This window comes from Ornithodoros turicata, chromosome 3 (genome assembly GCF_037126465.1).
Source record: "Ornithodoros turicata isolate Travis chromosome 3, ASM3712646v1, whole genome shotgun sequence".
Lineage (NCBI taxonomy): Eukaryota > Metazoa > Arthropoda > Arachnida > Ixodida > Argasidae > Ornithodoros > Ornithodoros turicata.
The window spans coordinates 34348389-34370805 of NC_088203.1; positions in this window are offsets into that span (position 1 = coordinate 34348389).

Consider the following 22417-nt stretch of genomic DNA (forward strand, 5'->3'; position numbering starts at 1 on the left):
CACTGACCTCAGACCTCATCCCAAGCTCCGTGCATCGAAGCAAGAGTCTCGTGACAGCGAGGGATATGTTTTCTTTTTGCGTGCGCAACAAATTTTGCGAACTTATCTGTGTTGTAGGGTGTTTGAGATGCCGTACAGAGCATTCAACTCACGCGTTTCTTGCAAAATGCGTGGTGTATTTGCGTTAACTCACCTGGTTGAGGGCCTCAACCAAAGCTTCAGTGTATCTCGTGAAGCCTCCTTTACAGGTCGGAAATTTGGAACCAAAATGGAACCTCGAAGAACCCAATATTCGTCAATGAAACTTGCACTAAATGTTTCGCTATGGCACAGGCAACGTCCCACTAGAGAACGAATGTAAAGCGGCAACAACGGAGCGTGCTGCACGCGATTTTCTATTCCTAATACATGGCTTCAATGGTAGCAGTATCAGGTGAAGCCTGCTTTACGTTTTGTCCCGAATTGCTGGGCATGGATGTCCGCACCCTCTAAGTTAATCCGCGCATAGTTTGTCTAGATGCAACCAACCCGATAACGTTCGTGGGTCTAGCCACTTATATGGTTGCCATAATAAATTTCAGGGAGATAACATTTCATTATTCAAGATGAATGGCGAAGTTGCAAAATTTACGTGTATCTGAGAAGGCGCTTGCTTCATTTCTATTTTACTGGTCAGTCAAATCGGTTTCTAATACGAAAAGCAAATAGGAGTGTCCTCTGTAGCATAACAATGAAACTGCAATTATCACAATAGGCTCGAATCATAACAATTGCGCCCTTCGCTGCGCATGACGAGTCAACTTCGGTCTCCCAGTGCCACTGACAACCAGGGAAGAGTAACGGTAATGGTAACGGAAACAGAAACGATATATTACCGAAATTGGAGATGGTAAGGATAACAGAAAGGGAAACGCATACCACGGTCCTCCATTACCGGAAACAGAAACGGAAACGAATTTATTCTCCGGTATTGAATTCGGGTAATGGCTATTCCTGTTGTACAATGACATTTGAGTGACTTTTCAGTTTTTGTTTTTGTATTTTGATGACTCCATTCTCTGTAATGCTCTAAATACTACACGAGAGCATGGAAAGAAAGCGCAAATTGGATCTCGAGGGTGCATCCCTCACTTACCTCGCCCCAGTCCTCATAGCCCCATGACATCAACACATGACTATACTCCGCCGTAGTACGAGGATGCCAGCCTATGATTTTTAGTTACTTATTTTGTACTTTTTTTTCTTTTCACTGTGACGATGGCAGTATTATTTACTATTGAGAGCGTCCGCTTATGAATGCGACATTGGATGAAAGTTAGGCCCATCTTGAATCGCTGGACTCCGAGTGACTGAAGACTGAAAACACGTTCCTGCATATATACTTTTTTTTTATCTTGCAAGATATGTGCATCCCAACGACGTAAAATTACTTGTGTAGTATGTACGCGTGGCACCGGAGCAGCACTTGGGCAAAGCAGGGTGCTGATAGAGCCGGACGGGCTGTCTTCCCGCAGCTCTGTAACAACCGTTCCATTACCGGAAACAGTAACGGAAACGAAATTGAAAGGCCGGTATCAGAAACGGATAACGGAAACGAAAACCTAGTAGTAACGAAAATGGAAACGGTAACCAAAATACGTCCGTTATCCTTCCCTGCTGACAACTTCTATGACAGCGAAGCCTGTTAGGGGCTGAAAGCAGGCTGTTACAAAACAATTGTCAGTGCTAGGCGTGAATACTATTGCCCAGAGAGAAAAGAATATAAGCCAATCCCCTTCCCCAGAGCACGCGCGTCTTTGTCTCGTTCCTTTTTCTTTCCAACTAGTTTCTTTGTTTTCTACATGTGGGGGAACTGAAGGAAGAACCGGAGCATGGAAGGAGGGGGCACCACGGTAAATGTTTATTATGTAGGCAAGGGGAAGGAGTGCTGTCGCATCCATTTTGCTACGAGGAATTTTTGTCGCACGATAACTATCTTGCAATGCAAATGCAATTTCTTGGATTGAACTCTGAAGTCTGTAGACGCATCCTCCGTTTACTCGCAAATACAACGATCGTCTCACGACAAACTGTGGGCAATCAGCGCCGCGTAATGCGATGGAGACGACTGAAATAAACTAGTGAAATGACCACATTTCGTGGCGAAAGATCACACCTCTCGTCATCTCACAAAGCCATAACACGAATCGCAGCCAAATAGAAAAAAAAAGTTATCTTCACCTACTAGTCGCGGCCGCTACTATGCAGAATACGGACAGGTTACATAGCGTATAATTGTCGACTTCCCCATTTTACTTCGGTTATGCCATTCCTTTGATTCTTATCATTTTGTGTGCGTACTGTGAGTTGAACTTCTAGTTTCAACAGAAGTGATAATTTCATAATTCATGTCAAGAAATCCTGTTTCTGTAAGCTGTATTGAGATAAAACTGCTACCAATCGGCACGTGAACAGACTCTTCACAGCTGACTGCAATTATTTAGTATTTGCGTCAATTTTTTATGACGGTTGTTTGACAATTTTGCATTTGAGATATATATTTTTATATATCTCAAATATATTATATTTTGCACAGTCTTCGTCACACGCTACGCGCGCGGCAGCTACCCCCGTGCTACTCCAAACACGAAAGCATGAAAATCAACTCGCCGTCTTGCACGACAGTTTCAGAAGACTTTTACGAGACAATCCTCCCTTCTACACACGTATAAAGGGTACAATGGCATAGAGAAGAGATTCAAGGTCAAAGGGTCCAGTCCGCAGCTGTCCCACGCGCGATTCTCCCTAGCGGGGTCATCCACGGAAACCGCGAGGGTGGCGCCCCGCCGTAGGAAGCCCGTAAGTACATTCAAGATGGCTACCGTGAGACCGTAGCCTTAAGGTGACACGAACCCTCTGCGCTGTTTGTCGAGAGGTACAGTGTCGGACTTTGACACGAAAGGATCCGCAGTTCGATTCGAGACATTCACGTCTTTTTGCTTGTCTCCTATTGCTATATGAATACTTTGTTATTTTTATTTTGTTGTCATATATTTATGCTACAATTATTGTTTTCACAAGTCACTGGCGTCTGTACTGACTGATTATGAAATTTTTAATTGCTCTTTGTATTGTTTTACTAGTGCATACTTACTGTATGCCGACGTACAAGTGTGATCGGATAGTACGGATGGCAATATGGGCAGTACACACACAGATGGTATTATAAACGAATGTTGCCAGCAGTGAGTCTGAGCACAAGGCGATTGTCAATTAAGAAATCAGGAAATGGCCAAGGAAAGGTAACTTCATATGCTATCAAAGCTCGCCCGAGATGTCGGTGTCTCGGAGGCTCTCAACTGGATGTACCACTACGGCTGTAAATTAGGCTATAAACATTGCCAGCACACAGCGCTTACAATGCCAGTCTGGAAAATCTACTGCTCGAAACAGTATTACCTTTTTTTTTCTGCACTCTCTTACATGCAATTCACCTTTATAATAACTCTACTATTCATGCAAAAATGACATTTTGGTATATATATATTTATAATAAGTAAGCATTATCAAATATCTAAATTCATTTACAAGGCGTTGTTGCAAAATACTTTTCAAAATTTCCGTCGCAGAATAGACTTATTATTACCCGGAAACTTCAGTAACATATTTTAAAGACTCCTTCCCCCATGTTCTCCCTTCTTTTTCTTTCACATTAAACCGGCTCAGAAAACTGATGTCAGTCGACAACCCCCAGTGACATGGGACTCCCTTTGTTCTCGGCTTGGTGTGCCAGATTGCAAGACCGTACAAAGGAGGTGAAGGGCGATAAAGGCTTCGGGTCGACACACAGGAAACCAACCAAGGAAGATATGGAAAGGTCGAGCGGCGAGGCCTCGCAGCGGGAGTCGCGATATTGCCAACACAGACTTTTTTTTTTCCTGGACGCCAAGAGGAACGATTCGACAAAAAATAAAAGGACACAGAGTAGAAAAATAATAACAATGGTCACCTGACAACATAATAGTTTCTGCAACGTCAAGATGGATAGGAATGCCACAGCTTGCTTGTTCCGCATGAAAGTTTATAGGCGACACGATGTCCTTTTCGGAGGAACATGCTGTTATGATGTTTCTTACTCATGTTTGTACTGTTGTCAATTACTTTTCTTCAAATAACAGCTTAGGATTTCGGAATATCCAGTTACAATGTGATAAGGATGATGCGATGGATGTGGACGGTGGACTGTCAAAAACAAGCCTATCCTAACCGGGGCGCGGACAGTTGCTCACTGGACAATTGCTCACCGGACAATTGCTCACCACAGAACCGTTGAGGTCGGACAATATTACTCAACGCCTCTTTCACCACACTTATATTGTGATTTTATTTCGCGTTTATGGCGCTTGATTTTTTTATGCTATAGCTGAACTTCTTTTTTAGTTGTCTAAGTTGCTTCAAATAGATCTAGGAAATCCACCAGTGAAGAGGGTGAGGCGAGAGGTCGTCCACTTGCAGGCACGCATGAAGCGTCTTTGTCAGAACCTGCGTCCATGGGGCGCTCATATATGATTTTTTTCCAAGGGGGGACAGCAAAGTGCTTCCGGTGGGGCAAAGCGTGCAACCACCTCAACTCCTTCCCTGGGGACGGACGCTGCGGACTGGGCGGGTGTTCACAGGTTCACATTATTTTGACATATGATAAAAAAAGAAATAGTGCACAGTTTTCACAAGTGACCGTGCCCCTCTCTCGGTACACCCATGCCTGCGTCACCAAGACACAAGCTGCGGGAGATTTAAAAACACATAACTATTTAAGCACTAAAATTCACGCATTTTCTCTCTCTGTCCAAGTAGGTTTAGCGAACGAACGCCACATTTTAGCGCCGTTAGGCTTAGCAATGCGGACGCGAGTGAACAGCATGTTGGTTAGTTTATTATTAGGTTCGTCTAAGTTCGCTGTTGTCAATTTCCCGCGCGCGACTGTGCATTTTATAGTCAGATAACATTTATTTCCAGTAGTTTATTTTGCAACGGGAATTTCGGTCGGAGGTACACCAAGGAAGATATGGAAAGGTTCAGCTAACATAAAAAAGTCAAGTATATGAGTGCCATAAACGAGAAGTAAAATCACATCACATAAGAACGCGAAATAACATTACATATAAGTGCGGTTGAAGAGGCGGTGAGCAATTGTCCGGCTTCAGCAGTTCTGTGGTGAGTAATTGTCCGGCTTCAGAGGTTCTGTGGTGAGCAATTGTCCGGTGAGCAGTTGTCCTGGATCCAAACTAACCTAACCTCTGAAAACTAACCTAGGACCCGGTTCTAACCTAGGTTCCTAGGGACGATTTTTCCGTATCCCGGAAATTACAGGAGCGCCGTTGTGAACAGCTGAGGAAACGGATCATAGCCGATCAAGTGCTATCACATTACTTGTTTGAATTGGGGGACGGGATTTTTAAAATTAACATTCATGCTAATGCATTGTGCAGATTACATCTGTTCTTCCTGTTCCTCTCTCGTAAAGTTTGCTGAGTGCAGACAAGGCGGTAAGATTAGGAAACGATTCTCCAACAACAAATAAATCTTGACTATGACACGAGGAGATTCATCACTGGTGATTTTCCAAGGTCCTGCTACCTTCTATGTATTTCTGGCAGATATGTTGGAAAAATGGTAGCCGCGTTCTTTTATAAAGGGGAGTACTACAGAATACTGAGCGCAATGACACATTACCTTCTGTATTCGTACCAATGAAATGAAACGCATATGCCCACTATCCTGAGGCTCTGACTTGACGCTTGCTGAACGTGGCTAACGTAGTTCCCAACTCAACCGAAATACTAGTATTTTCATATATAGTTCTTTTTTGTTGGTGGTGGTGGTCAGACAATGATGTTGCAGTTGTTCTCTAATACTTTCTATGTTGATGAACCGTATTTTCAGCAGAAGCGGAGTTGTACGGGCAATGAAACAACTGAATAAGTGGGTGTAGAGCTTTTATAACCCATAAACATCGGTGTCTGTCTGAATGACCGCATGAAAACCTGTGTCTGACCGACAGTAGAGAAATACTAGCATCCAGCGAACGATATTGCTAGCGAACTAATGCAGCGAACTATATCCATTTTATGTTGCTCGTTGAACGGAATGTAGATTTAATTATTCATTAACACGTGAAAAAAAGAAAAAAAGAACCCTATGTCTCCCAATTTCAACAAATCCGCAGAGCGAACGAGAACACTCGGTCGTCTGTGATGTGCTCCATCGGCTATCTAGATTTCAGTTCTTACTTGCATCTATAGTTAAGGGGTTTGAGTGCACCATTATCCGCACTTTACCCACCACACACTTTCTTTTCGTAGTAAACATGATGCAGATTATTGTTGTTTGCTTGCTAGTCTATTTGCGAGCACCAAATGCTATGCATTCCAGTTATTTGATTTCTAATACAATACCCACATAACTTTTTCATAACCTGTACCATCTCACTCAGTGCTCATTCACTGGAGGCCTGTGTCTCTTTGGCCTTTCCATTTTCAGCCTTCTGACAGTTCGGCGTTACGATTTTTTGTTCTTTTGGCTTTCGGCCTTCTGATAGTTCGGCGTTATGATTTTCGGCCTTTTGATAGGCTCAATACTTACACTCAGTCAGCCTATAAATAAATGCATTGCATTTAGCAACAGCTATTCAAAAAAAAAAAAAAAAAAAAGGAGGAGAAGGCAGCTTCTAAAACTCCTTGAACTCCGTCTTTATGTATGAATGAACAAGATCATATGAAAGGAACTTGACGCGCGAGGAGGTCTCGGAGCACGAATTCCGTCTCATAATGCGCTGATTATTACCCGGAAACTTCAGTACTATATTTTTAGACACTCCTTGGTTTTCATAGGGTACTTCGCATTACACCAGACCATTCGTTCAGCGTAGAGTCACTAGTCCAGCGGAGAATCCCCAGTGACCCGGAGCTTTTCCTTATGTTCCTCAGCAGGCCTCCCTTTGTTCGCGTAGCGAAGACAGACGGGAACAAGTTTTGGGTCATCCACCGCGCAACCAGCAAAGAGTGTCGAAAGATCGAAAATCCAGGGAACCGGTATCGAAAAATTGGGCGTATCTCAAAATAACGTGATCGAAGTCCCCGTTGAAAAATAAACATGAACATGAAAATGCAAACACCGAACTTTTACTAACCTAATAATCAACTAACTAACGTGCTGTTCCGTCGCGTCCGCCCCACTAAGCAAAAGGCTACAAAAATGTGTATTTCGTTCGCTAAAGTGACTTGGACAGACATCAAAATTTGTTGAGTTTGTGTGGTAAATAATGATGTCGGACTTTTAGCCACGGCATATCATCGTACGAAGCAATCGAACATTGTCGTTGGTTTTCCTTGTTTCGCGAACGTGAATTTGGGTTCCGGAATAGACGGTTGCTCATTGCGTGGGCGGAAATAATTGTGCAGCGGTCGCTTGATCGATTTTTCTTATTGGTTCACGTAGAGCGTTGATGAAAAAAAAAAAACAAAATAATAAAGACAAAAATAAAAATAAATCGATCAATAAAAGAAAGAAAGAGAAGAACAAAAAAGCTGCAGTTGTAAATGCCGTTATCCTGAGGAACATTTATCTGTGTGTAATCCGCTTGCTCGCTGTTTCAACATTACGCACATTGCAGGGCAGTCCTGTTGAACGTTATTGGAATGTTTGTAAAGTAGGCCTTCCACTAACCGTAAATAAGAGATACTCGTTAGGCTTATGAGACAGTTGACTCAGTAAGCACAAACCCGAAACGGCAAAATCGGGCAAATTGACGTTTCATGTGAAGCTAATAAACTCATCTCACTTCTCTATACGTGCACCGAAAAAAGAAGAAGTATCGGTGTGCTTTTTCTTTACATTACACGGGCCGCGACAATGCTGGCTATGAGGATAATCCCTTTAGGAGCAGCTAAGCTTTTGTTCTGGTCTCCAAGGCAATGCCCTAAGTCAGCGGCCCATGAAAGTAAAGAGGAGAGGAGCCAGCAGTACGATGCGCATGTGCACCGCCTGCTCGGCGAAAGCATACGGTCCGCGCGGTTTTCCTTTCGCGTCACCAGATGGCAACACAGAATGACGTGTTTCACTGGGCTTTCAGTCGGTGTTTATGCGTACTCACGTTTCAAGCTTTTTTATAAAAACGAAAAGTGGTAGACATATAAATTTGGTGTCTATCGATTCCTGAAATATTTCGAGAGAAAGTAAATGGGATTTTTTTTTCTGAATGGCTATAGAAATTTAATAAAAACCTGTTCAAAGAGGGAGGAGAACAATTGTGCATTTTTTTCACATTCGTGACGTCGGCGTAAAATACATACGACATGTATCAGAAATGTATTAACGTTATCCGATTCATCTCGTCTTCCTCTTGATAGTGAAACCACCCGCCTTAAAATCTGCGCGGTGGTTACTGACAAAAAGCATAAAATATGTTCCATGGCAAATACATTGGGGCGGAGAGCTGGTATGCCCTCTTGCCCTCTTAATTGGTATAAACGCAATTTCTCATTGCAAGGCTGCCTTCCCGCATAGCCGCCCAGTATAGCAGCAGAGCGCGCCGGCCGAGCGGGTGACAGCGAATTCCGCGAACGCACCGTGCTCTGGATAAAAAAAAAAAAAAAAAACTGCGCCAGTGGAACGCTACACGTAGAGAGTTAAGGTGCGCTGACAAGAACAAAAAATATTTGAAGAATATTATAGGTAAGTGACCGCTCCTTGCTGCGCGTGTTTTGTGTGTGAGCTTTTTTCTTCATTTCGGTGGCACTTCAAGAGGTATGTGTCTTTTTCACTTGCGGATGCCAACAACAACTTTATTGTGAGGTGATGAATGTAGAGTTTCATCGCCAGGGGCGATACTCTACCGCAACAAGACATGACAAGAATGCGCTCCAGGCTGAAACGGCCGTTTTAATAGAAGAATACAACTGGAACTTGCTTGCGCTTCCTGAGAAGGCGGTTGTTTGTGTGTTGTGTCGTGTGTTCTGTGTTGTGTGCCATGTCGTTCCTGGAAAGTAACCAACTTGCTTACATCAGCGTACCCTTGGATTACCAACATGAAAAGCCCTCTCTTTGCAAAACCCCGCTATAAGTCTTCGTGCCGCGGTTCCGCTTAGCGCCTTCTTTCTCTCTCTTCATTTGTGTGCCTTGTTTGCAGAAGTCAGGCAAACGGCGTAGAACTGGAGGAGTGGAAGGCGTCGTTCCCGGTTCGTGTGAAATCCCTTGGAACTAAATTCAGTCGATTAAAAGGCGAGCGAAACAATGAAAATAAAATTGTCGACTGAATCTTGAACTTCGTGTTCCATTCATGCATTCAGTATGCAAAGGCACGACTAAGGTTTGATTTCCACGACCTACAAAAGCTGTTCCTTCGTGCCCCGACTGATTCTTGACGATGGACCAAAATAGGTATTAAAAAAGTAAAAACAGGCATCTCCTACAGGATGGTAGATCAACCCCCATAAAATCGTAACCAGAGAGAAACATATCAGGTCGCTTCGCAGCATGTTGCGCTACTGTGTCCTGCCCGCGCCACGAAATATAATGTGGCGCACGTAGCAACTGTGCATGCAAACAGTAAGCACCTGAAAGATTAAATGTACTGGATCCCTGTGTGACGTATTAACTCGTGGAACAGTTACAGATGTTTTGCAGATATCCGCTAATTATCAGCAATTTTCTTCGCTATTTTTCTCGTTTTTGCGAATGACCATACCCAAGCAGCACAATGTACTGAAAGTCGAGTGCAATAGGGGTGGCCGGTATGCGTCTTATCAATGTTCGTTAGCTTCATAAGTATGTTCAAGGTCTTCTACCTACCCGTCCACCCCTATTGCACTCGACTTTCAGCACATTGTGCTGCTTGGGTAGTGTCACGATGCGATCGGGTGCATTCCTATCTACTCGGATTAACTCAGGAGTAGCATTCTGCTCGAAGCGTCGTTTCAAAACCGGCTCGAGTTGTTCGGTGACGTTGTACCCGCGTTTCAAAACAAGCTCGACTAAACCAGCGTGTCAAACCTGTCACACGCCTTGGGGATGTACTTCAGCTGCGTAGCCAGAAAAATATTTCGGGAGGGGATTCTGTGGCGACTTTCCCCCTCGTTTCCCTCTTCCAAATGCACTAACAAAGGTAAGATTTTGGGGGAGTTGAACCCCCCTCCTCCCTCCTGGCCACGCCAGTTACTCGTTTCGATCACGGCCAAATCGAAAGGATACATCACAGCCACTGAGCCGCCACGTTGTCTGTGGAGCTTTCAAAAGCAGAACATTACTGGAGCAAAATTAATTCCAAATTACCTGGTTACTTGTGTGATTACAGGAGGAGCGTTGGTTGGTTACGTTGGCGAGAACCTTTTTCAGACAGTGCTTCTACAGGCGTGAGACGCTTCACGTTTACTTCAGGAAAGTTTTGCGCGCTGATATGCGCCCGGCAAGTTTGGTAATTCGTCAAAGAATAATGGAAGCGATATCCTCAGGTTGGGAACCGTCGATACTTCGAGGAGAAACTGTTCTTTATGACAGTGGCTATTCAAAGTGCGTGCACTTTGCAAAACTACTGCAAAATGCATGGCGACAAAAGCATTGTTACTACTGCCATCTACTACAGATAGACACCTGGACACACTGCAACCATTCGCGGGTGAACTGGGTTAAAACTAAGCTAGGAATCGTTACTTTGCATCCATTGCGGTGAGGAAATAGCATACGCGACATAGCTACTCCCTTCGTCTATGGTTCGGCTGCTACATGGTTTGCAACCTGGTATGCACGCGCAGACTTATTCCTTTTAAACATTGCCGAGTTAGCAAGTCACGCAATAACGAACATCAGAAAACCAGCACCGAGTCCTTCGACAAGCAGCGAACAGCTGCTGTGTATGCATGCTGCGGATCCCCGTCACACTGGCCAAGTAGGAACGAAGGGGCCATAGCGGCAGTGGCTGTCGATCCGTGCCATACTCATTATACACATACACTAATACATTATACACTCGAAAAATAACAGGTCGTCACTTGTTGTCCCCGGTAATCCAAACACTAGAACTGCAGCAATGATGTGGCGACATGATAGACAAGTCACTGGCGTATTCCCCGGCGTCGGGAACTTGGCGCACCCATCGCCCGGCAGGCAGTGCCTGTCGCAGTAGCCCGCTCCCACACTGCTGGTTGGGTCACCGTGGGAGCCGTAGACCCCCCCCCCCCCGTACAGCTGTGCGTGGCTTTCCCGTGTCTGGGGAAAGGGGGATCCTGGCGGTTGAGTGGACCCGGAGGTTGTTAGGACCCTTCGGGGCCCCTCCGGGAAAGCAACACACTGCTTTGGTCCCTGCTTCCCATAGACGGGTGGTCCAGGAAGGCCCGGCCAGGACTATTCAGCTAGTCGCCATTTCCCTTTTCATTGCTTTCTCTTTCTCTACTTCTTCAGTCTCCTCTTTTCCTTTTTCACTTTCTTTGGCGTCAAAGGTCAACCTTGGGCAATCTTCCAGTCTCCAGAAGCTGCACTTGGGTACAGTGCAGAGACAGGTGTTAACGTGTGGGACACGTTCCCTTGGCTGTGGTCGGTGGTGGCCGACACACCCTTTGCACTGAATTCAGCACACACTCTTTATGGATAAACCAAACAACAAAAAAACTGATCTGCGCCCAAAGCGGCACTGCACCGAGGACATTACAGTGAGCTTCTTTGAAAGCAATCAAGAGCCGTGGTTTCCTAAATACCTAGTAATCCATGCAGAGAATGAAACAAAGTCGTTTGCAGGGCTGTCTCCATTTCTTGTGGCTAAGGCACTTGAACAAGTAGTTGGGAAGTCTTACCCTCGCGAGTCCCCCTGTACACCGTTGTGCACATTTGGTTCCTGTTTGAAAACATGTTTCCAGAAAACCATGCGTCAAAGTCCTCATGTCCACTGAATTGCACGTCCCTCTGCTGCCATCTGGCAAAGTTTGATGCAGATTGGCAAAACGAAACTTTAGAAACGCCAGTCGAAGTATGGCGGGAATACCGGTGTCGGCGTTCTACTCCAGTCGGCCAAGTAAGACTCTTTACATTTGCTTTTAAGTTAACGGACATCGTATAATTTTGCACTCGGTTGATTTCTGAATGTTTGGAGAACCTTTTGAGCCCATTTTACTGTGTGACGCGTGCTTTATTGCTTAGTTATACGGCTGAAGTGTTTCGTGTACATTTTCGTGCACATGCGGTCTCAGCCCAGTGAAACTTGTACGCCGCCATCTTTTAATCCCAGAAAACGTCAGCTCTTGTTGTTTGTGTTTTTTGATAATAAAAATTAAACATTGACGTCGGCGTGGCAATTTTTCAATCTTCTCTCAAATTTTAGGGTGTCGACTATCAACCGTGGTCGTTACAAATGCGTGGCTTCAGTACATTGAAGACTGCAAGGTTCTGCAGGTGCCTTGGAGACAACAAATGAAGCTGCTTATAACTTCAAGCTCTCCATCGCGCATCACCTGCTGAACACAGACGCAAGCGATGATGAGAGTGAAGAAGAACTCCCAGTGAAACGCAGTGCTGCACGCAGAACGCCATTGCCGCCTCCTTCTTTCAGAACGAAAGGGGCAAGGCACATTCCTGAACTGTGTAGCCAAAAATGTGCATCCAGGTGCCGTAACGAAGGGTGTTCCGAACGCACAAGATTTCGATGCACGTACTGTTGTGTTGACCTGTGTCTGACATCGTCCCGAAACTGTTTCAAGGCATTTCACACCTAACAGGCCAACGCCACGTTAGACCTGTCGTTATCTTCACTTCCATCACAGCATATCAAGCTTTACTTTGCATTGTTACTTTTAAGACCTAATGTACACAATACTGCACATGCTCTGTGACCCAAGAGGTAAAGTGTAGGCCAATAAAAATTTTTTCCTGCAAATTGGATGTCTGGATGCTGCTAAAAATACATGGAGTGCTGTTTTTCTTTTAGTATTTTGTTCTCGGGACTCACGAGGGTAACAGCGGAGACATACAGGTCGAGGTGCAAACTAGGCAACAAAGTACAGCACTCTGCTTACTAAAGACCATTGGAGAAACCCCAGTTTCTGTCACAGTACATCGTAGCTAGCATCGTAGCACAGTACACAGTGAAAGGGGTCATATCTGCCAGTGAGTTGCTACCATGTTCTGACTCTGAGATGACGGAGGGCTTAAAGGACCATGGGGTAATCAATGCTAACAGGATCCTCATCCGCAGAGAAGGAAAAGAAGTACCCACACCACATGTCGTTCTCACCTTTGAACTTCATAAGCTGCCTTCGAGTATCAAAGCAGGTTATGTCAGCCCAGTGCGACCGTACGTCCCCAACCCGAGACGCTGCTTTAAGTGTCAACGGTTTGGGCACGGTTCGCAGGTCTGTCGTGGTCAGGCTGTCTGTCCAAAATGTGCAGAGACAAACCATACTTCTGACTCGTGCCAAAATGTCGTAAAGTGTGCGAACTGTCAGGGTGGGCATGCAGTCTACTCCAGGTCGTGCCCACGTTGGCAAGAGGAGAAGCAAATCTTGAAAGTAAAGGCAGAACAAAACCTAACATACAGGGCGGCAAAGGCACAGGTTGAATTTCAAAGAAAAAATACTTTCTCTGAAGTGGTGCGCAGGGGGGTGGCACCACTGAGAGTTTCAGTGGAGACTCAGACGTCTGAGCCTCCACCCCCCACCCCCCCCCAACACGAAAAGCAGGACACGGAAGTGTCCCTTGCAAGTTCCCTGGCTTGCCAGACGAGCAACCAGGTCACTGCCTCAGCTTCCTGTGAAGCTGACGGCACGCAGTCTATTTGGGACGGGGCCACACAGGCCTCGTCTCAAGGTACACAACAAAACATGGAGGTGGAGGACGACGACTCCCTGTCACAGAAGTCGTCGTCCAGCATGTCAGGTGTTTCCTCTCTTGGAAAAGAACAAAGAGAGAAAACGGCTAGCAGAGGTAGGGGCAAGAAAGTAAAAGAGACACCGAAAATGCCTCCACCGAGAATTACTCCTCCCTAAACTAGACTTTCATGCCCACACACGCCAAGTTATTTGTACACATCCACGTTATGACAAAGTTGTTGCTCCTTTTTTCCTCACTTACCTTCCTAATGGGTGCAGGCACCATACTTCAGTGGAATTGCCGAGGTCTTTTTTCTAACTTAGATGACGTTAACGACTTGTTTAAGGAACACAATGCAACTTGTTTCTGTCTGCAGGAAACCTACTTAAATCCAGAAAATTTCAACCCCCTTCGTAGGTGCAATATATTTCGAAAAGATCGTGTAGGCAGAGCACGTTCGTCTGGTGGTGTAGCCATTGCCCTTCCTCGCTCTGTACCTGCAATGGATATTCCGCTTACAACAGACCTAGAAGCTGTTTCTGTCCGTGTGTGTCTTGAACAGGTTATAACTGTTTGTTCCTTGTATCTTCCTCCTTCAACTTCCGTAGGTCAGAGAGAGTTTGAGAAGTTAATTGACCAGCTCCCTCACCCCTTCATGATTTCAGGCGACCTCAATGCGCATAATCCCTTGTGGGGCAGCGCAAAGGTTGATAACCGTGGAAAAATGGTGGAGAGAGTTCTCTTTTCAAGGTCACTTTGCCTCCTAACCACAGGGTCAGCAACCTACCTAAACTCTGCAACACAACCTTTCTCCGCAATTGACATCTCTCTTTGCAGTCCTTCCCTTTTTTCATCTGTAGATTGGAAAGTGGATCACGATCCGCGCAGTAGTGACCACTTCCCAATTGTTGTCACATTTCGTGGCCCCACCAGCAATATTGCAACACGCCCGCCTCGGTGGAAACTACAAGAGGCAGACTGGGACCTCTTCATCAAAGAGGCCAACATCTTGACCCAATCTTTTCAACATCTCCATGTTGACGAGGCAAACACTGTAATTACCAATACAATTATAAATGCAGCTCATCAGTCGATACCACAAAAAAAGGGTAACCTTCCAAGGCGTCCAAAGCCATGGTGGACGAGTGACTGTGAGAAGACCCGCAAGCAACAAAATCGGGCGTGGGATATTTTCAGGAGATACCCCACAAGCACAAACCTACTTCTTTTCAAGAACGCTCGTGCAAAGGCACGTTGGACTTTTGCACGTTGGAAGAAAGATTCTTGGAAGAATTTTGTGTCATCCCTGAACTCAAGCACCCGTTCTAAAATAATATGGAACCGGGTGAGGAAAATTAAGGGTGACTATATCAGTTTTTCAGTCCCTTTACTGCAAGTAAACGGTAGTGTTTGTCAGAGCATGGAGGAGCAAACCAATGTTCTGGGTGAACACTTTGCAAGTGTGTCAAGCTCTTCGCATTACGCTGATAACTTCTTGAGAATTAAACAACATGCCGAAAAACAGAACATTTCAAGTGGTACAGGTGATAGGTGTGCCTATAACCAGCCCTTTACAATGCAAGAATTGCTCAGAGCCTTGTGCTGCCGTAAAGCCACGGCACCGTGCCCTGGGCCCTGATCGTATCACTTACTCTATGCTCAATCATTTATCTACTACCTCTTTAGAAATCCTTCTTGATTATTTCAATCTTGTCTGGCGAGAAGGATCCTTGCCTACCAGCTGGAAAATGGCGACCATCATTCCTCTTCTCAAGCCTGGCAAGGATGCTTCGGATCCAGCGAGTTATAGGCCTATTGCCCTGACCAGTTGCCTTGGAAAAACCTTTGAGCGCATGGTCAATGCCCGGCTTATCTACTACCTGGAGGAAAATCAATGCCTCGACGAGTACCAATGTGGGCTCAGATTCTCCCGTTCCACCTCAGATCACCTCCTGCGCTTAGAGACTACCATAAGAGAAGCATTTATTAGGAGGTGTAGAGGAGGTGGAGTTCCTCTACATGAGCCCCGACCGGCGATGATGGTATGCCACGGAGAGGCGATGACGGTGGCCTATCTCCATGGCCGCGCCGGTGGAACTGAGGCAGGTGCTCCAGGCGCGTGGCCATCTTCCTCTTTGTCCACCGGCCGCTACATCACTCCCCCCCTCAGACGCGGAGCGGCGATAAAGCAGATGATGTCCGCGACTTCACTGGAGGAGGGCAGTGAGGGCGACCGTGGTTAGCATGCACGGTTGAACATGATGACGGCACTGCAGACGATGGCGAAGCATCACAGCTGATGAGTAATCAGATCCGGTAGCCCGAGAAGAGCGAGGAAAAGAGTGAGGCGCTGGGGAAGTGGAGGTCCTGGGGTGCCGCTACCGGCACGGGAGCCGAAGCTCTGAGAGTCCCAGAGGAGGAGAGGGTGAGGCTGTGGGAGCCGTTGAGAGACGCCGAGACGCCGGCTGAAGTGTGCCGTGGCGTCGGCTGCCGCGACTGCCGCGACCGGCAGGTGAGCGCGAAGCTCGGGTGTCGCGGCCGGCAGTGAAGGAGCGCCGGGGTGCGGTGAGCATCGGGCTGAAGTGATGGTTGATGAAGCTGTGAGGCGCGTGTGTGCGCCGGAGGGATGTGCTTCGCAATACGGCGTCTGCAGAACAGCTGTGGTCTTGCCGAGCAGAAGAAGTCTTTGGAAATGTGACCAGTTCGTGGCGTGTGGATGAGACGGTTCGAAGGAGTCGAGTCGCAGTTGAATGGTCCGGTCGTTGCGTGAACGCAGGGCGTCGTAAGGTTGAGAGGCTTCCAGGATGGGGTGCTCAGCACCATGCCGGTGAAACTGTTGCGAAATTTGGGATGGTTGAAGAGGCCGAATTGTTTACCGAACTGAGGTGTTCGTAGTTCGGGTCACCAAATGTAGAGGAGGTGGAGTTCCTCTACATGAGCCCCGACCGGCGATGATGGTATGCCACGGAGAGGCGATGACGGTGGCCTATATCCATGGCCGCGCCGGTGGAACTGAGGCAGGTGCTCCAGGCGCGTGGCCATCTTCCTCTTTGTCCACCGGCCGCTACAGAGGCAACACTGTGTTTCCAGTTTTTTCGTTCTCGAAAAAGCCTACGATACAACCTGGCGGTACGGTATTCTAAGAGACCTGCACTCTTTGGGAGTACGCGGCCGGTTGTTTCGTTGTATCTGCAACTTCCTTCAAGGACGTATGTTCAGAGTCCAACTGGGAGCTACACTGTCTCGCCCATTCGTGCAGGAGAACGGGGTCCCGCAAGGCTCCGTTCTCATTGTTACACTGTTTATAGTGAAAGTGAATTCCGTTGCGAGCGTTATTCCGCCATCAATCAAGTATTCCTTGTACGTCGATGATTTGCAAATGTCCTGCTCAGCTTCAAGTCTGGCGGTTTGTGAGCGACAGCTTCAACTGACTCTTAACAAGTTAGCCAAGTGGTCGTTTGAAAACGGCTTTAAGTTTTCACCGATCAAGACGGTCTGTATTCTTTTTACAAGAATTAGGGGTTTATTCCCAGAACCCACACTCAAAATGAGCGGCCAGGATAATGCCGTTCGGGATGAACACAAGTTCCCGGGAGTAACTTTTGACAGAAAGCTCACCTTCTCAGCACATATCAAAAAGTTTAAGCAAAGGGCCTCAAGTCTTTAAATATCCAGAAAATCCTGTCACACAGGTCTTGGGGTGCCGATCGTGAGACCCTTCATCGCATATATACGAGCACTGTGCGCTCCAAGTTAGACTATGCATGTTTTGTTTATGGGCCAGCGCGGCCTTCTGCCTTAAAGTGTCTGAATACAGTGCACCACCTCGGCCTAAGGTTGGTGCTTGGAGCTTTCAGGACGTCCCCAGTTCAAAGTCTTTATGTTGAAGCAAATGAGTGGTTTCTAGAAAGGCGGCGCTTCTACCTTGCAGTGTCGTATGGACTGAGAGTAAGAGGGGTATCCTCAACACCCCGCTTTACCCTGTGTGGAGGGCACCCGTTTTGAATGGTTGTTTATTAACAAGCCCAGTGCTGTTGTGCCTTTCAGTGTGCCGTTACAACGCGACATTGAACACTATACTTTTCTGAGCTACAACCTGCCTTCTTTGCAATGTAGCAAAATGATCCATCCCTGGCAACCAGCTATAGCATGCGATATATCACTGTTGAAGTTCAACAAACAGGAAAGTCCTGCTGTTGAAATACAGCACGAGTTTGAACTTCTCAAGGAGAGCTTCGGTGATCACACTGAAATTTACACCGATGCATCCAAGACCAGCTCAGCGGTATCATGTACCATGGTGTCTGGTGACTGCACAAAATCACATTGTCTTAGTAGTGTCATGTGCATCTTCAGTGCAGAGATGTACGCTATTGTCGTGGTGCTCAACCATGTCTTACAAATGCGCATAATATTGTTACGACCACGACGACGGTGTCGGCAGGGACGGGCGCGTGTCACGCACGGCCATTCTCATTCTGTCCATTAAACCATTGCTATTACCACGCTGTGCTGCCCGTATCAATATATTCTGTTATATATACGGACTCACTTAGTTCCGTGCATGCAATTAGTACTATGAAAACACACAAAAATCTTCTGATGAGGCGTGCACAATACTTAGCGAGTGTCGTACAGGGTAGAGGTTACACTTTGCTGGGTTCATAGCCATGTCGGCATATGTGGAAACGAGAAAGCTGACCGTGCAGCAGTCACTGCCCAGGGAAGCGATGTCACACCTTTTGAAGTTCCTTTGTGTGATCTAGTCCTTCAATTAAAGAGAGACATCAACAAAAAATGGCAGGACTTCTGGGAACCTCAAACAGTCAACAAGTTGTACACAGTAAAACCGCACATTGGAAAGCACGTACAACACTTTCAGTGCCGACTGCACGAAGTTTCGTTTAGTCGGCTCAGATTGGGTCATACTTTCTTGACCCATGGACATCTGTTGCAAGGAGAGGACTCACCAGCGTGCATAGAGTGTGGAGCTGACCTGTCCATCTTGCATTTACTTATTAGCTGCCCTGTCCTCGAGGTACATCGTCAACGCCATTTTTCTTTTCTCTATGACTCTATGCTGTGTACCTCTCCATCCAGCACCCTTTGAATACATTTTTTATCAATTTAAAACAATCAGTATATTTTTAGATGTAATTTATTTTACACATCAGAGTTTTGGCGCATTATGATCTTTGTTGTCGTTGCGCCATTAAACTCCCAATCACCATCATCATCACTGGCGTATTCGTTGCATCAAAAATTTTCCCTCGTTTCCTGCTCCAGCATTTACATAAGTTGGAGCGATGATGGTGCCTCCCTGCCTCAATTTTCACCAGTTACCATATCCCCCCCCCCCGGAAGTCCAAGAAATCGAAGACGACAAGGAGGGGCTCGCACGCTCGCATGCTTGCACGCGTGTTTAGTTTTCCATTTTTCGGACGTCCGGTGCGGTCGTTGTTTCGTCTCAAGAGCTCATAGTCCACTTTATTCGTGGTTCTTTCCAAGATGCTTTTTCCGTTGTCTTTTGCACAGACATCGCCTCACCTTGCAACCTTAACTGGGAAATTTCAGAAAGAGGCGCGCATGGAACGAAACTGCCAAGTGCTTACACACGGCGACGTACACAAAAAGGAGCCAAATACTAAGGGATCACTGAATATCAACAGGAAGCCGTAAAACCACTGAATCACTACTCCACCACCACTCACTATGAACTACTAATCAGCAAATTAACCTGCTTCCGAATTATCCGTGGAATTCAGATGTTGAGGCACCCCAAAAAGCAGCGTTACTTTTCCCATCAGCCCTGCTAACTTGAGCCGTTTAGTGAACCGTCACGTGCAGCTAAAAGCCATAGCAATGGGAGTAGCATATCTCTCTCTTTAATAGCTTGTCATATCAAAGCTCAATAGCCAGACTGTCTAGTCAGGCTTTGAAATGCAATGTACTGTCAGTTCGGCTTTCGGTCTAACTTCTTTATCTTTACTATAGGACGACCTGGGAAGGGCGTTCATACTTGGAACAGCGACAGTGGCGCTGAGGCTTCGCCCTGAGCACGACGTCCCTCCGTCGATTTCCGTCCAGCCGCAGACGTAGGTGTTCCAGGGGTTCTTCCTGAAGCAGGAGTCCTTGCGTCGCGGGACAGCAGGCCTGCCATCGGGTCTCGTGATTGAGAACCAGGGCTCTTTCCGTGCATAGGCGGCATAAACTCTTCCTCCTCTTCTTCGAAAAAGTTCGGGACGTTGTCGTCGGGAAACGCGATGATAACCGCTCCCGGTTTGATGTCGAGTGGACCGTACATGACAGTCATCGTGTAGAGGAGAAATGCCAGAAGCGATAATGTGTAGCCCGGAATCCACATGTAGAGCACGCGATGTCTGAATCCCAGAACCACCATGACGCAACCGGTGGAAAACATTGCGGAGGCGGCGGCGTGGAGACACTTGGACACGAAGGATGGGCGGAAGGTAGCCGGCTTCACTTTGACTACTGCTTCAAAGTCTGCGGGAAGAGTATGAATATTCACTTAATTGGTTAGGCTGTAACACCATCGCCAGCCACTTTAGGTATTACGGACATGCTACAAAGATTAAACCCTTTACCACTTGCAGGGAGGTGTGATGACTTGCGATGCTTCTTAATATCAAGTGACAAAATTGGCGGGTCAAGAATATCACGCGCGTAGCCTGACAGGGTAGCTTGTGTGGGATATTTCGAGCAACAGACTAAGGAGCTTAGAAATTTTTGAGGCTTGTGATGGCCTCCCCTACTAAATAATCGTTCATATCCTTGCACGACGAAATGGTATACAGGCATTTCGCGTTCATCCCCTCTTTGCTGCTGTTTGTTACAAAGAACCCAGCCACTGGTGAGAAAAGCAAATTGATATTTATTGAACCATTTAGAAAAATAGTTACGTATTACATTCATTTGGTTTCAGCTCTATTTTAAAGCCGTCCCACTACATAATGTAATGCTGTCTGACAACAACAGAAAGGCCCTTGAGGTGTCAGTTGAAATGAACGGAGATAATCAGCTGTGTAGGTGACAGAGCGATGAAAATCACCAATCAAAATGAACCAATTTTTTTGCTAGTCGAACTGAGCATTTCTACGGTAGTAGCACGTTTTTGTCTCCCCCAGATATAGCTTCGTATTTGAACTATTAAAACACGATTTTGGTCTTGGTTTGAGATCGATTAGAAGGGTTCCATGGCACACATAAACGCAACTGGGGTACGTTATGAGTGGCGTATTTCGCATGAAACTGCAAGAATGGTGCATATCTTTACATAATTTCATACGACCAGGTGTGCAAGCATCAGCATGGCCGGAGCTTTTTCTCTTTTTTATCGTCGAATGTTTTCTTGTTTCGTGACGGCTTTGTGTCCTCTTTCGCGAAAATCGCCGTCGGAATCGATATTTTCGACGTATCTGTAGAGGAGGTGATCAGATCCCCACCCTACGTGTTCCCCTTTGTGAAATAGATTCAGTACAAAAGCTGCGCGCAGCGCATGACACACAGAAACGGTCGAGAACCTCTCTTACAGCGTCGCCCGAGGCTTGAAGCCTTGACTGCCACCGAAGCGTCTCAAATACGTGTGCACGACCGACGGGACACTAATATTACAGCTGCGATGACGGATGGCGTTCGCCCCCTGTGAACATTGATCGTCATGTTTCAAATAGCTTCTTTTTGCAAGTCGGACGCAATTAAGGTTCAAGCACAGCTGTGCCCTGTGGGCAAGATACATCCCTGTTACGTACGCAGGATATCACGATCTGGATGTTAGGATATCCTGAGGACCAAGCTAGAGGTCCCATTTACATCCAGAGGACATCCAGGAGACCAGGATTTCGGCGCTAAATACACGTCGCAGGAACGTCCCTGTGACATAACTTTGTGGATATACGAGGGTGGTTCCATAAGTTTCCTGCCCGACCAACTTTTAATAGTCATAGAGACGAAACAAGTGTATCACTTTTCGACATAGTCACCCTTAACTTCGATGTACTTTTGACACGTTTCAACCAGCATTCTTATACCCTTGAAAAAATAGTCCGAAGTTTTGTCCGCAAAATGCTGGAAAACTGCCTCTTGCACCTCACTATCGGTTTGAAATCTCCGTCCTCTGAGATCCCTCTTCAAGTTTGAGAACAGGAAGTTGTCACTCGGTGCCAAGTCTGGACTGTAGGGTGGGTGGTGGATTTCTTCGAAGCCGCACTCCTTCAGTGCAGCCTTGGCAACAGAAGCCGTGTGGACAGGGGCATTGTCCTGGAGCAACCGGACACCTCGACTAAACCTGCCGCGCCTCTTTTCCTTGATGGCGTCTCGCAGTCGGTGCAGGAGTGAAGCATAATAAGTGGCATTCACTGTGGTGTTCCTCTCTTTGAAGTCGATGAGGAGGATCCCGTTACAATCCCAAAATATTGTTGCCATGATCTTCTTTGTGGATTGTGTGACCTTGGCTTTTCTTGGGGGTGTTTCTCCTGGTTTGCGCCATTCCATCGACTCCTTTTTTCGAAAGCGGATCATAGTAGAGCACCATAGTCTCATCCCCTGTGACAATTGACTTCAATATTTC